The sequence below is a fragment of the Protobothrops mucrosquamatus genome, unplaced genomic scaffold, assembly GCF_001527695.2.
Source record: "Protobothrops mucrosquamatus isolate PMUCROS unplaced genomic scaffold, P.Mucros_1.0 scaffold1944, whole genome shotgun sequence".
Classification (NCBI taxonomy): domain Eukaryota; kingdom Metazoa; phylum Chordata; class Lepidosauria; order Squamata; family Viperidae; genus Protobothrops; species Protobothrops mucrosquamatus.
Window position 1 is genome coordinate 127,668 of NW_015388065.1, and position 16,388 is coordinate 144,055.

The window sequence follows — 16,388 nt, forward strand, 5'->3', positions numbered from 1 at the left end:
AAGATCGTTGGTCATTATCTTTATTAAGGAATTAAAAGTAATCTACCTCACACCTTTTTGCCTTGAATTGTATAATTGCGTATTAGGGTCATATCCTATTGGAATAGGTTACCAAAATAGCTTTAACGGATAATTGACTGAATACCTTTATTGATCTAGATATCAAAACAGGAACAATAAAACGTTTAATACGTTTAAAACCTTTAAGAAGCCTCTATTGGCAAGTTAGTTTAAGTTTAGTAGGCCAGTGTAGCTTTTTTTCCCTGGTTTTGTAGTTTCTGATATACTTTATCTTTTTTTAAAAAATATATAGCTTGGCTGTAACACCCATCTTTTTTTCACAGAGTTTGGAAAAGGGATAAAACTGTAAAACCAATGCAACAAGTAGTGGATTTTTAGAGTAATTGTGAACACTCTCAATGCATTACAATGGTGATTACTATCAATACATTACAAATATTCATTTTTTAATATGAGTTTTAAAAAACTATCTATGAACATATTGCTAGATTCACCCAGTAGACCACTAAAACTTCAGTCAGGATTAATAAAACATGATCGATCAGACAAATTGCGTTGCTCCAACAGATAAATAGGATCACTTGGTTATTACAACATCCTGAGCCACAAAATAATGCATCCTTACTTATGAAGTCTAACATACTGTGATAAGGGAATTATTTGAGTAGTTATGTATTTATATCTAAAATTTCATTTAAACCAATAAGCCCATACCATATCTGGTGCTATGAAAGATTTATTTACTTATTTGACTTTCCGCCAGAAAACTGGTACCTTGCTGTTGAATTTCAAGGGTGTAATCTTTGAAGAGTCCAGAAAGCACACAACAGGGCCTTGTCCAGAGAAGTTGGCCTACTTGCCAGCTCTTCATTCCACTCCAGTTGTCAGCTTCACTTTTTGTAAAAACATCTTTGGTTTACCATTTCTTCTTCTGGAAATTCTTGTGTCCTTTATTTGTCTATTCTGATAATGGACAAATAATAAACATAATAAAATGTTCTGGCTTAAAAATATGAGCCCAGATGGAAGAAATAGCTCCATCATTTGCTCAAATAGTGGAATAAGTTCTAGGGAAAAATGTGTCTCCCAAAAGGCACTGAAGATCTTTCTACTTCTACTTTCTACCATATTATTAAGCCACATTAATCAAAATACACCTTGTATTAACTCTCATTTTAGGAGCCAACCAGTACTTTTTATATGACTGGATTACAGAAAGGAAACTGATCTTTCCTCTTACTGAGTGCCAAATAGGATAACTTTTTGTAATTGTTTTATATTCTTTGTGGAGCTGAAAGAGGGGCAATTTTGTTTTGAATACCAGTTTTGTAGAAAAATTGAGGATAGAAAGTTTTCTAGAAGAACAGAGGACAGCAAGTTATGTAGAAGACAGAAAGCAAGAAAAAAACCAATTCCAAAAATAACAATAGTTCCTGCCTCTCTGTCAAAAGAAGTGTTTCTCTTTCTCTTCTAAGGAAGGATTTGATTTAAAAAAAATGAAACTGATAGGTATTTAGATTTTATATCTAACATTTTTCTTCCGGATTATAATGCATGTTAAAAAGAGACAGAACACATGGTTATAGCCAACATCTTGTCATTTTTACCCCTTCACCACAGACACCTCTGGCTTATGTGTTTGGATATGAATTTTGTAGAATTTCTAGGTCACTGAACTATGTCAGGACACAATTAAAGAACATTTGGTACATTTTAGGAGAGTACATTTACGTGTACCCCACCCTCAATTTTCTGGGATGACGACAAATCCTGCTCTGGCTATGATACCCATGGCCATATCTCCAACTCCTTACCTCACTGAGGGACATGTGTACAAAACTGATACTTGCATTCAGTTTATCTATCAAGAGCAGCCTGTATGAATAATAACTGCCAGTTGTGTATGCCTTTTTTTAAAACAAAGTCAGGATGCCGGAGACGTCTTAAATGTCATTTTAAGATTTTAAAATCTACTGATTTGAATTAATGAAGTAAAAGCAAATGCTTCTTTTGGTGTGTCTTCACCAGGATATGAAATTCCTTAACATCAAAATTATTATTCCTATTGCATAATAACAATCCACAACTAGGCTTACAGTTCCTTATAATATATTCACTCTTACAATAAATCTAATGAGAACCCAATTTATAATGTTTAAATCAGAACCCATTTAATAGAAAATAGCTCTTCAATACTCAAATTAGAATATAGTTTTTACTTTTATCTTACAAAAAAAGAGGCTTATGCATAATAGAAGTGTCACTATGCACTTGTACATTTACTTTTGAATAAATATGTCAGGGACTGCTTTCATGACCTCTTTCCTAAGTTCTGTGTCTGCCTGCTGTGTTTTGAGTATAACTCCCAAAATTCCCCAGCAGCATGCTACGAGCTAGGAATTCTGGGACCTGGAATCCTAACAACTTGAAGAAGATCAGGTTGGGGAGAAGCCCTGTGAATCCATGGCAGTTATTGGAGCAGTTAAGAAGCTCTGCTCTAAGAGTAACAAAGAAGGGGGTAGAAAAGGGGGAACTCCTCCCCAACAAAGTCAGAATCCCTTGTTTTTCATAGGTAGCAAGAAGACTATTGTGGCTAATCTGGAACCAATGTATTAATGATCTTTGCAAGATAAATGGGAGGGAGAGAAATTGCATGAGATGCAGGTTTGTTGCCTACTTCCTAGAGAGGAAGAAAAGCCTTTCTCCACGCTTTCAATCATCACTTGGTTAGCAAGTTGTGTATTCCATGGCATGTCAGATTTAGTCCAGGTATTTGTTGTTCTACATGCCTAGGAAGCAGGAAGGATTTGTCCTATGTATGGACAAATTCTTTCATTTTATTTTGATGAATGTGGCTTAAATAGAAAAGTGAGTTCCTAATATGCAGTAACAACCTGGAAATAAGGAGTAATATAGGAAGCAACGATGGAAGCAATGATGATTTACAAGGAGAGAAAGCTATGGAGAGATACAGTGAGTGATGTTCAAGCAAACTAAGTGACGACATTTCCTTTTCTTTTCATCTCCTGCTTCAATTTTTTTACTTATTATTTCTTACTCATTTTCTGCACTTTGCATTTAGTTGCTTGCTCCAAAAGAGAACAGCATGTATGTATTAAATTGTTCTATGAATATCTTAAGTTGTGGGCAGCAAAATTGTTCCCAAGAAATTAGCCAGAACAGAGAAGCCAAAAAGCAGAATCCTTTCTGCATAAAGATGTTTCAGCTATAGATTCATGTCAACCTTTAAAAAAGTTTTGCACATGTGCATTAAATCCCACACATATATATCAGCAGCAGGGGATCTGGAAAATGACATTTGTGGTTAGCATCTGACTTGCGCCTAGCACTCTATTCTTTTCCAAGGTCTTCGTGGATGTGAATAGCAAATATTTGGAAGGATTCTGGAAATATTTGTCAAGTAATAGCACTACCATCTCTTATAAATATACTGCTGTTATTTTTGCTGAAAAAATACAATATCCAACTTGCTTAGGAAAGCTAAAGCAGATTGCAACAGCTTTCTCCACCTAAAAGCTCTAATGCTAGAATTTAATATGAAAGCATTAATGTCATGGTAAATATAGTGCACTTAGAGATTAAATGCAGGACCCATAGTATATTTAGAACTATTTGATCCCAGAAATACTGTTCCAGGTATAGGTTTCTTGAAGAAGTCATGATGATGAATGCACTATGACACAAATTAGGTAATGTTTATCAGGTATTGTTATGATGGCTATGAGATGTGATGGCCATATCTGATGTGACTTGGCATCCTTATCCCCCTCCACCAGAGATGCCCATGGTCACCAAGGCTATAGGATTGTTCCATTCAGTTCTTCCCTTCTCAGAATGGGGACATTGTTCTAACTGTAGGAAGGGAAAGTGGATATCAGACTCCCCACCACTCCCTCCCATTTCNGCAGAGGCACGACTCGGTCCAATGCAGCGGCGGCAGTTGACTCCCAAGCCGCCGTCTGATTTTCCACCGAGTCATGGACCAGATCCTCCGGATAAGGCCCAAGCTCCGTCAGGAACCTCTCTGGGTCCATCAGTCGCCTGGGACGGAACCATCTAGGCGGTTCCGTCTCCCTGCGGCGGGGGGGCGCGGTCTGGAAGTCAATCCTTAGGAGAGAATGGTCTGACCATGACAAGGGCTCGATAACTATTTCCCCTAATGTCAGATCATTCTGCCACTGGCCCGAGACAAAAATAAGATCCAGCGTGTGTCCGCCCATGTGGGTGGGGGCCTGAATTAACTGGCCTCTATTGGCAAGTTAGTTTAAGTTTAGTAGGCCAGTGTAGCTTTTTTCCCCTGGTTTTGTAGTTTCTGATATACTTTATCTTTTTTTAAAAAATATATAGCTTGGCTGTAACACCCATCTTTTTTTCACAGAGTTTGGAAAAGGGATAAAACTGTAAAACCAATGCAACAAGTAGTGGATTTTTAGAGTAATTGTGAACACTCTCAATGCATTACAATGGTGATTACTATCAATACATTACAAATATTCATTTTTTAATATGAGTTTTAAAAAACTATCTATGAACATATTGCTAGATTCACCCAGTAGACCACTAAAACTTCAGTCAGGATTAATAAAACATGATCGATCAGACAAATTGCGTTGCTCCAACAGATAAATAGGATCACTTGATTATTACAACATCCTGAGCCACAAAATAATGCATCCTTACTTATGAAGTCTAACATACTGTGATAAGGGAATTATTTGAGTAGTTATGTATTTATATCTAAAATTTCATTTAAACCAATAAGTCCATACCATATCTGGTGCTATGAAAGATTTATTTACTTATTTGACTTTCCGCCAGAAAACTGGTACCTTGCTGTTGAATTTCAAGGGTGTAATCTTTGAAGAGTCCAGAAAGCACACAACAGGACCTTGTCCAGAGAAGTTGGCCTACTTGCCAGCTCTTCATTCCACTCCAGTTGTCAGCTTCACTTTTTGTAAAAACATCTTTGGTTTACCATTTCTTCTTCTGGAAATTCTTGTGTCCTTTATTTGTCTATTCTGATAATGGACAAATAATAAACATAATAAAATGTTCTGGCTTAAAAATATGAGCCCAGATGGAAGAAATAGCTCCATCATTTGCTCAAATAGTGGAATAAGTTCTAAGGCAAAAATGTGTCTCCCAAAAGGCACTGAAGATCTTTCTACTTCTACTTTCTACCATATTATTAAGCCACATTAATCAAAATACACCTTGTATTAACTCTCATTTTAGGAGCCAACCAGTACTTTTTATATGACTGGATTACAGAAAGGAAACTGATCTTTCCTCTTACTGAGTGCCAAATAGGATAACTTTTTGTAATTGTTTTATATTCTTTGTGGAGCTGAAAGAGGGGCAATTTTGTTTTGAATACTAGTTTTGTAGAAAAATTGAGGATAGAAAGTTTTCTAGAAGAACAGAGGACAGCAAGTTATGTAGAAGACAGAAAGCAAGAAAAAAACCAATTCCAAAAATAACAATAGTTCCTGCCTCTCTGTCAAAAGAAGTGTTTCTCTTTCTCTTCTAAGGAAGGATTTGATTTTAAAAAAATGAAACTGATAGGTATTTAGATTTTATATCTAACATTTTTCTTCCGGATTATAATGCATGTTAAAAAGAGACAGAACACATGGTTATAGCCAACATCTTGTCATTTTTACCCCTTCACCACAGACACCTCTGGCTTATGTGTTTGGATATGAATTTTGTAGAATTTCTAGGTCACTGAACTATGTCAGGACACAATTAAAGAACATTTGGTACATTTTAGGAGAGTACATTTACGTGTACCCCACCCTCAATTTTCTGGGATGACGACAAATCCTGCTCTGGCTATGATACCCATGGCCATATCTCCAACTCCTTACCTCACTGAGGGACATGTGTACAAAACTGATACTTGCATTCAGTTTATCCATCAAGAGCAGCCTGCATGAATAATAACTGCCAGTTGTGTATGCCTTTTTTTAAAACAAAGTCAGGATGCTGGAGACGTCTTAAATGTCATTTTAAGATTTTAAAATCTACTGATTTGAATTAATGAAGTAAAAGCAAATGCTTCTTTTGGTGTGTCTTCACCAGGATATGAAATTCCTTAACATCAAAATTATTATTCCTATTGCATAATAACAATCCACAACTAGGCTTACAGTTCCTTATAATATATTCACTCTTACAATAAATCTAATGAGAAACCAATTTATAATGTTTAAATCAGAACCCATTTAATAGAAAATAGCTCTTCAATACTCAAATTAGAATATAGTTTTTACTTTTATCTTACAAAAAAAGAGGCTTATGCATAATAGAAGTGTCACTATGCACTTGTACATTTACTTTTGAATAAATATGTTGGGGACTGCTTTCATGACCTCTTTCCTAAGTTCTGTGTCTGCCTGCTGTGTTTTGAGAATAACTCCCAGAATTCCCCAGCAGCATGCTACGAGCTAGGAATTCTGGGAACTGGAATCCTAACAACTTGAAGAAGATCAGGTTGGGGAGAAGCCCTGTGAATCCATGGCAGTTATTGGAGCAGTTAAGAAGCTCTGCTCTAAGAGTAACAAAGAAGGGGGTAGAAAAGGGGGAACTCCTCCCCAACAAAGTCAGAATCCCTTGTTTTTCATAGGTAGCAAGAAGACTATTGTGGCTAATCTGGAACCAATGTATTAATGATCTTTGCAAGATAAATGGGAGGGAGAGAAATTGCATGAGATCCAGGTTTGTTGCCTACTTCCTAGGGAAGAAGGAAAGCCTTTCTCCATGCTTTCAATCATCACTTGGTTAGCAAGTTGCGTATTCCATGGCATGTCAGATTTAGTCCAGGTATTTGTTGTTCTACATGCCTAGGAAGCAGGAAGGATTTGTCCTATGTATGGACAAATTCTTTCATTTTATTTTGATGAATGTGGCTTAAATAGAAAAGTGAGTTCCTAACATGCAGTAACAACCTGGAAATAAGGAGTAATATAGGAAGCAGTGATGGAAGCAATGATGATTTACAAGGAGAGAAAGCTATGGAGAGATACAGTGATTGATGTTCAAGCAAACTAAGTGACGACATTTCCTTTTCTTTTCATCTCCTGCTTCAATTTTTTTACTTATTATTTCTTACTCATTTTCTGCACTTTGCATTTAGTTGCTTGCTCCAAAAGAGAACAGCATGTATGTATTAAATTGTTCTATGAATATCTTAAGTTGTGGGCAGCAAAATTGTTCCCAAGAAATTAGCCAGAACAGAGAAGCCAAAAAGCAGAATCCTTTCTGCATAAAGATGTTTCAGCTATAGATTCATGTCAACCTTTAAAAAAGTTTTGCATATGTGCATTAAATCCCACACATATATATCAGCAGCAGGGGATCTGGAAAATGACATTTGTGGTTAGCATCTGACTTGCGCCTAGCACTCTATTCTTTTCCAAGGTCTTCGTGGATGCGAAGAGCAAATATTTGGAAGGATTCTGGAAATATTTGTCAAGTAATAGCACTACCATCTCTTATAAATATACTGCTGTTATTTTTGCTGAAAAAATACAATATCCCACTTGCTTAGGAAAACTAAAGCAGATTGCAACAGCTTTCTCCACCTAAAAGCTCTAATGCTAGAATTTAATATGAAAGCATTAATGTCATGGTAAATATAGTGCACTTAGAGATTAAATGCAGGACCCATAGTATATTTAGAACTATTTGATCCCAGAAATACTGTTCCAGGTATAGGTTTCTTGAAGAAGTCATGATGATGAATGCACTATGACACAAATTAGGTAATGTTTATCAGATATTGTTATGATGGCTATGAGATGTGATGGCCATATCTGATGTGACTTGGCATCCTTATCCCCCTCCACCAGAGATGCCCATGGTCACCAAGGCTATAGGATTGTTCCATTCAGTTCTTCCCTTCTCAGAATGGGGACATTGTTCTAACTGTAGGAAGGGAAAGTGGATATCAGACTCCCCACCACTCCCTCCCATTTCCTGACAGTCCATGACTGGCTTTATCCAAGATCAGGAAATCCTAACCTAAGCACTTTCACAAAATTGAGTCTAAGGAGCTGGGCAAATTCAAAGGCTCCTCAAGCCACCATCCCCAGCTTCCTTTGATGTGCAAATGATGTCCCAACATAACCTTCTCCTTATTCTCATTTTTCCTTTCAGAGCTCCAGCCAAAATGGGACTTTAATTTCTTGCACTGTTCCAATTGAATACTGAGCTTGTTCTGCCATGGCATTATTTCCAAAAGAACGAAAGAGCAGGATGAAGCTTGCATACTTCTTTTTAGATCTTTTCTGGCTAAAAAGCTCAGACCTTTTTTTAAAAAACTGAAAAATAAAGATTTATAGATAGGCCAGACTTCACCATCACTCTCCTATCCCCACGGTTATTTTAAGAAGGCACAGCTTGTTTTAAGATAGACAAGCACAGGCCAACGAAATAACTGCTTGAGACATCTTGCCATTTGTTTTTAGCTCTTAATGATGTTATAAAAATTTAAAATGAGACTCACAGTAATGACAAAATGACTTCAAAACTCTCGTAGTACAAAGCGTCTATGTCAAAGCTATTAAAGTATAGGTCCATTGAATAAGTGAGCCTGCATGCTTTGCTATATGTCAGCATGCAGACAGTATCATCATGGAAATCTTGAGGTATTCTTCACTGCTCTAGTACTAAGACCCACCCTACTTTTCAAGTCAGCATGACCAAGGCTGTGATCACTGATAACACAAGACTATTCACTCGGCCATGCCTTTTTCAGTTAGAGAGAGAGGTGCTAGTTATTTCTTAAACAAAACTCTGTTTAAAGCTCTCAGTTTCACTGTATAAATGAATTGATTTCACATTGCAAGCATACTCAGACAATGAAGAACCTTACACTCTAATTGGGAGATCTTAGGCAGACTCATTTCTATGCTTGTAATCGGAAACAAGAGGGTGTCATTGCTATTTGCACATGATCTTCTTTTTAGACTTACTAAATTCATTTCCTATTACATCTGCATAAACCTCTGCACTGACTTAGGTTTCTGAATAAACTCAGAAGGCTGCTCAGCAAATCCATTCATACATTTACAGGTTATCCAGTTTTACCACTAAATAAAATGTCTAAACAGAATGCAGAAGATATCAAAAAGTGAATAGTGTTTTGCTCCTGAATCTTGAACAGTGTTTTCATGAATCAAGAAATAGTTGCTATAAATTACATTCTTGGAGTAAAAACCACTGATATAGTGGTTTACCATTTTCTTTTGCTGAATGTAAAATTCAAATTATTGGAATTTGTATCTTATAATATTTATAATATAATATAATATTATAGTATTATATTATAATATTTAGCCAATGATTCTAAATAGATATGGCTGGCATGGACCAAAGAATTAAAAAAAAATTCAAAGCAAAAGACTTGGGGACTGTTTTCCTAGCCTAGGGATCCATAATCTGAACTCTTAAAGCTGCTATCAGCACCAGAAGTCTTGGCCTTAGGACATAGAAATCTACAAAACCTTCCTTCCTTCCTTCCTTCCTTCCTTCCTTCCTTCCTTCCTTCCTTCCTTCCTTCCTTCCTTCCTTCTTCCTTCCTTCCTTCTCTGAAGAAAACTATATACTTTTTAATTTTAACTGAATTAAAATAAATCATAATTCTTTTTTCCCATAAAATGTCAAAGCCAGAATAAATGATTACATTCTGAAATAGCTATTGTAAAACTTTTGACTTTAATATTGGAAGCATTGCAACTGCATTCTTTTGAAGTTGTTAATAGCAGTTTCTAGTACTTTATAACACAGATAACAAAAGAAAAATAAAGGAAAAGAAGTCTACACGTTACCTTTTTAAATCCAGAATTAGGAGAAGTCAAGAGGCATATCAAATTAATAAATTATAATATTGTTTGTAAAAATAAAACTTTGTCTCAGACTTGGACAGTTTAAAAAAAAATGGAGCACATGCAATATAATAGTTGTTTAAAAACAAGTTGTGTCTTTTAAAGGTGAGTATCTAAATGTCTTGTTTGTTTTGATCTTGAATGTTTTAAACAATATGTAATGTGACATTGTCCAGGCACACCAGTACTTTAAATTTGAGTTGATTGTTCTTATTAAAGAAAATAATCAATGCTATATAAGTTGTGATATTGTTATCTCTGCATATTGCAATACTTAATGGATATTAATCCTGTAGAGTTATGATAGACAGGACTCAGAGCTCAGATCAACCATTGGAGAAAATGCATTGCAAGAGTGATAAAATTGTTCAACTATGACACATAAACTAGGATAGAGCCACCTCCCCCACCCACAGTATCAGGCGCAACAGGTTTACACAATGTTTACAGCACATATTGGATATTAGAACTCAGTGTTCCAGCTGACCCCTCAAGGCTTAAAATCAGGAGTCTGATAGCACCTTTTCCAGTTAACACATTTTATTGAAAAGCATAAGATTTCACAAGCTGTAGCTCACTTTTTGCATCTGATGAAAGGAGCTGCAGCTTACAAAAGCTCATGTCTGTTAATAACATTTAGACTATCAGACTCCTGTTTTGTTTTGTTTTGTTTTCATCATATACTAATACAGGTCTCCTCCTAGAATGTCCTCAAGGTTTCTAATCTTATGAAAAGGTATCTACCAACAAGATCTACTTGTGTAGGATATTACCAATGTGTGATGATATCTCTTCCTTAATAAAGTGAACCCAACTTAGTGCCTTTCAGATACACTGGCTTAAAAAATAGTCCAAATGAAAAGCTGCTATGTTCACTTTCATTTGTGAACCTCCTAGAATATAGACATCACACCATTTTTCAGTCCTGACTCCAAAGGGATCTAACCCTAACCCTTTCCTAACCCTAACCCTAGTTTCATTTTCATTGTCAATGGGATTTTCCCATGTATTTCACTGCGACCTAGAAAAGACTCTGAATCAAAAGCTGCTATGTTCTTTTTCATTTGAGAAACTCCTACAACGTATCCCTCACACCAACGTATCCCTCACTCCAAAGGGATCTAACCCTAACCCTAACTTGAGCTCTAACCCTAACCCTAGTTTCATTTTCATTGTCAATTGGATTTTCTCATGTATTTCACTCCGGCTGACAAAAGACTCCAAACGCAAAGCTTTTATGTCCCCTTTCCTTTCAGAACCTCCTAGAACCTAGTCCTCACACCATTTTTCAGCATTGACTCTACAGGGATCTAATCCTAACCCTGATTTGAGCCCTAACCCTAACCCTAATTTCATTTTCATTGTCAATGGGATTTTCCGATGTATTTCACTGTGACCCACAAAAGAGTCTGAACAAAAACTTATTATGTTCTCTTTCATTTGAGAAACTCCTAGAATGTAGCCCTCACACCATTTTTCAGCCCTGACTCCAAAGAGATCTAACCCTAATCCTAAACCTAACCCTAGTTTCATTTTCATTGTCAATGGGATTTTATCATGTATTTCACTGCGACCCACAAAAGAGTACGAATGAAAAGCTGTTATATTCTCTTTCATTTGAGAGCCTTCTAGAATCTAGCCTTCACACCATTTTTCAGCCCTGACTCCAAAAGGATCTAACCCTAACCCTAACCTGAGCCCTAACCCTAACCCTAATTTCATTTTCATTGTCAATGGGATTTTCCCATGTATTACACTGTGACCCACAAAAGAGTCGAACGAAAACGTATTATGTTCTCTTTTATTTGAGAAACTTCTAGAATGTAGCCCTCACACCATTTTTCAGCCCTGACTCTAAAGGGATCTAACCCTAACCCTATCCCTATCCCTGCTTTCATTTTCATTGTCAATTGGATTTTCCCATGTATTTGAGTGCGGCCCACAAAAGAGTCCGAATGAAAACCTGTTATGTTCTCTTTCATTTGAGAAACTCCTGGAACATATCCCTCACACCATTTTTTAATCCTGACTCAAAAGGGATCTAACCCTAAACCTAACTTGAGCTCTAACCCTAACCCTAGTTTCATTTTCATTGTCAATGGGATTTTCTGATGTATTTCACTGCGGCCCACAAAAGAGTCTGAATGAAAAGCTTTTATGTCCCCTTTCTTTTCAGAACCTCCTAGAACCTAGCCCTCACACCATTTTTCAACCCTTACTCCAAAGATATATCACACCATTTCTCAAACCTAACTCCAAAGAGATCTAACCCTAACCCTATCCCTAACCTTAACCCTAGTTTCATTTTCATTGTCAATGGGATTTTCCCATGTATTTCACTGCGGCCCACAAAAGAGTATGAATGAAACGCTGTTATGTTTTCTTCATTTGAGAACCTTCTAGAATGTAGCCCTCACACCCTTTTTTAGGCCTGATTCCAAAGGGATCTAACCCTAACTCTAACCCTATCTGTAACCCTAATCCTAGTTTCATTTTCATTGTCAATTGAATTTCCCCTTGTATTTCAAGGCGACCTACAAAAGACTCCGAATCAAAAGCTGTTATGTTCTCTTTCATTTGAGAATCTCATAGAATATAGCCCTCACACCATTTTTCAAACCTGACTCCAAAGGGATCTAACCCTAAACCTAACTTGAGCTCTAACCCTAACCCTAGTTTCATTTTCATTGTCAATGGGATTTTCTGATGTATTTCACTGCGGCCCACAAAAGAGTCTGAACACAAAGGTTTTATGTTTCCTTTCCTTTGAGAAACTCCTAGAATGTAGCCCTCACACCATTTTTCAGCCCTGAATCCAAAGATATCTAACCCTAACACTAACCTGAGCACTAACCCTAAACCTAGTTTCATTTTTGTTGTCAATGGGATTTTTCCATGTATTTCACTGCAGCCCACAAAAATGTCTGAATGCAAAGCTTTTATGTCCTCTTCCCTTTGAGACCCTCCTAGAATCTAGCCCTCACACCATTTCTCAGCCCTAACTCCAAAGAGATCTAACCCTAACCCTATCCCTAACCTTAACCCTAGTTTCATTTTCATTGTCAATGGGATTTTCCCATGTATTTCAACGCAGTCCACAAAAGAGTCTGAATGAAAAGCTTTTATGTCCCCTTTCCTTTCAGAACCTCCTAGAACCTAGTCGTCAAACCATTTTTCAGCCCTGACTCTAAAGGGATCTAACCCTAACCCTAACCCTATATTTCACTGTGTCCCACAAAAGAGTCCAAATGAAAAGCTTTTATGTCTTAAATTTTCCAAGTTTGACAAACATTGCTCCAGTGGGTGAACTTCCTCATTTATAAGAAAGAAACGGTTTCTATTTTCTTGAGATGATACTTGCCAGATAGTTGAACTCAATACCAACATAGAGGGAAAAGTCACAACAATTTGCAGCTTTATGAAAAGTTAGGGAATGTTTTAAATGATCCCCCAATAAATGTTATGAAGAACGCGAACAAGCATTGTGCTCCTTCAAACTAATCTTGCAACACATAGCATGGGTGTGCAATCTTAGTTTAAAAGGCTCAGCCTAACATTATCAGTTGTTTTTGGTACTGTCAGATAATGAATATTTTAAAAAATCACTTCTTGATTTCTGTAATTTATTATCTTAGTAATATTTGAAAGCTGAGCCAGTTTATTTCTGGCACCATGTTGTCTATTTGAAATTTCAATAAAATGTAATGTTTTCTCTGAAATGCTGCACCCTTGTGGTTCTTGTAAATATTTCATTTCCTTTTTGCAGAAACATTTCTCTCCATAAGTCCCTTGGCTGCAGGTGGCTTATCCAATCTCTCAAAAGGAAAACTGGTTTGATAGCTTTGCAGTTCTAGTTCATATTGGTATTGCTCACATTTGATTTACACATAATCAAATATGATAACTGAAAAAGTAAATGTTGTGTAACGCCTAGTAATCAAGGTCAAGGAGAACTATGGAAAAATGAGAAATATAAATAAGACAAACTAATGATAACAGATGTAGCAATCAGTTTGAGAATGGTCAATGAAGATATTGAATTGGTGGACAACATCTGCCTTCTAGGATCAACAACTAAAAATAAATAAACCAGCATTCAAGATATATGCCACAGACGAATGCTTGGTAAGATAGCAATGAAGGCTTGCAAAAGATATTCAGATACATGTCTGAACTACGAAGATTAGCATCATGCAGGCAATGATTTTCCCTGTGACCCTCTATGAAAGCAAAGTGGATGCTTTGAGATAGAGATGACCAAATTGCCATATATTGGACACGTTATGCAAAGACCCAGCTTTTTTTTTTTGAGAAGCCTATAAATGCTGGGAAAGGTAGAAGGAAAGAAGAGGATGACCACAGCATAACCTAATTATTGTGGCAATGGGTACTCCAATAAAAAAAAAACTGGAGGTCCAGGTTGGAAACAAACCATTCTGAATAATGTTTTATTATGTAGTTGCTAAAAGATAAAATTGATAGTAATAATCATTCAGCCAGTAGCCAAACAAACACAGTACACATAAGATGAGGTAATGTTGTAGAAGAGAGGAGTGATCACAAGCAATTTCTGCATAAAATATAGTGAGGTTTTGTTTATTTACTGAGGAAGAGTATAACTTTTAGTAAGTAATTTTTCTTCTTGTTTTCAGCTTTACAAGGCTGGCAAATTAGTACGTGATCACTGATCATCTTCCAACTGCTTTTGTGCACTTGGGATGTAAATGGAGAAGGCATCCATCTTCAAGCTGATGTCCTCAGGATTAAATGAGAGACCAGTAGGTTAAAGACCGATAGAATAATAGGGTTGGAAGGGACCTTGGAGATCTTTTAGTCCAACCCTCTGCTCAAGCAGGAGACCTTATACCATTTTGGTATATTTTGGTATATATTTCTTAAGGAAGATGGGCCAGTGGAAAAACTGAACAAGTGCTTTTTAAGCACTTGTGTATTTTTTTATAATGTGTGCATTTTTGTATTTTGTTCCATTTGCTTTTTTCTGTTTCTGCTAATATTTTAAACGCAGTAAAATATTTTAAAAAACATCTTCTCATCTAAAGCAAACAAGATTTGAAAAGGCTGCTCTGGGAGCTTTGCAGAAGCCAAAAGAACCATCAAGAACGCTGCCACCAACACTGACAGGGCAAGCCATTAGAATATAAACTGAGAGCAAACCCCATTCTTTACTAGCACTAATTGATGCTACCTAGTTTGGGTAATGAAACTTCTGCAAGAAATAACCAAGCTCAGGGAGCATCAAGAGTCCCCCAAAATTGAAACTGCTTATGCTGGAGTGTTTTTTTGTTCAATAAATCCTGCTTGATTCTTTTTGAAGGGGAACAATGATACTTTAGGGGGAGCATTATGGTGGAAGTTGCAGCTAAAGAATCTGGCAATGTGACAATTATAATTGCAATGGGAGGACATGGTTGCATTCTGCCTTTAGCTTGTCAGTACATCCAAAGCTGTCTTTCTCGTATTTCATTGCAAATGAGTGAGTTTTTAATCCATCATATTTGAAACTTTCAGAGACAGCATCAAAATGAACGTTGTGCCCAAAAAATCTTCAAATCTTCTCTCTTTCCAGTTCATTTGATGGGAAGACAAAATGTCTTCAATATATTTCTTTTAAAGGAGAAAAAAAATATGTTGGCAGTTTTTGCACATCCTTGAGCACTTAATGCTTTGCTAGGTATTATTTAGCTTCCTTATAAACATAGGAAGAGATTTAGATTGGCCAGGATTAGCACTCTTGTGGGTGCCTTTCTGAGAAAATGCTGGTTAGTGCTATATTGAAGGTTGATTCAAATTAAGAAAAAAAACCTAGGTTTTGTGCATTATGGTTTTGAGGCTTCTGTCATTGGGGTGCAAGTGTGAAAGGAGAGGGCTCGTAGTGATGTCTTGATACTTTTTTTTATTTTCACATTTTGGTGATTAGCCATGGATGCTTATATTGTCCAACTGTTTTTTGTTATATTTAATGCACTCCTGTAGGCAGTTCTAAGGAGACAATATGCTGGCATCAAACAAGTCTGAACTGCCCCAATCAGCTTGGAATGGTAAGCACCATTCTATTCCCACCAGGTCACCTACCTTTGCCTGTGACATAATGGATCAAAAAATGTTATATATGCCATTGGCTGAAGAAGAAAGATACTAATACCAGTAGAGCTAAGAAGAATGCCTCTCTCATGGACTGGGGAAGAGTTGAAGGCAATATAATGGTAGCACAAATGTGTTACTAGGGTATTCTTGTAGTTAAGTATAAATTAGGAAAGACCTTATAATAGGGACTTCATAGCTCTCCAAAAGTTCTCACTAAACTAGCTTTAATATATGTAATGTTATTAAATATGTGAGGAATCATATTAATTGAATTTAATCAAATTTAATGTAATGCAATTAATTAAATGCAAATGTAAATATCTGCCCTCAGCAACATTACTCAAAGAATAA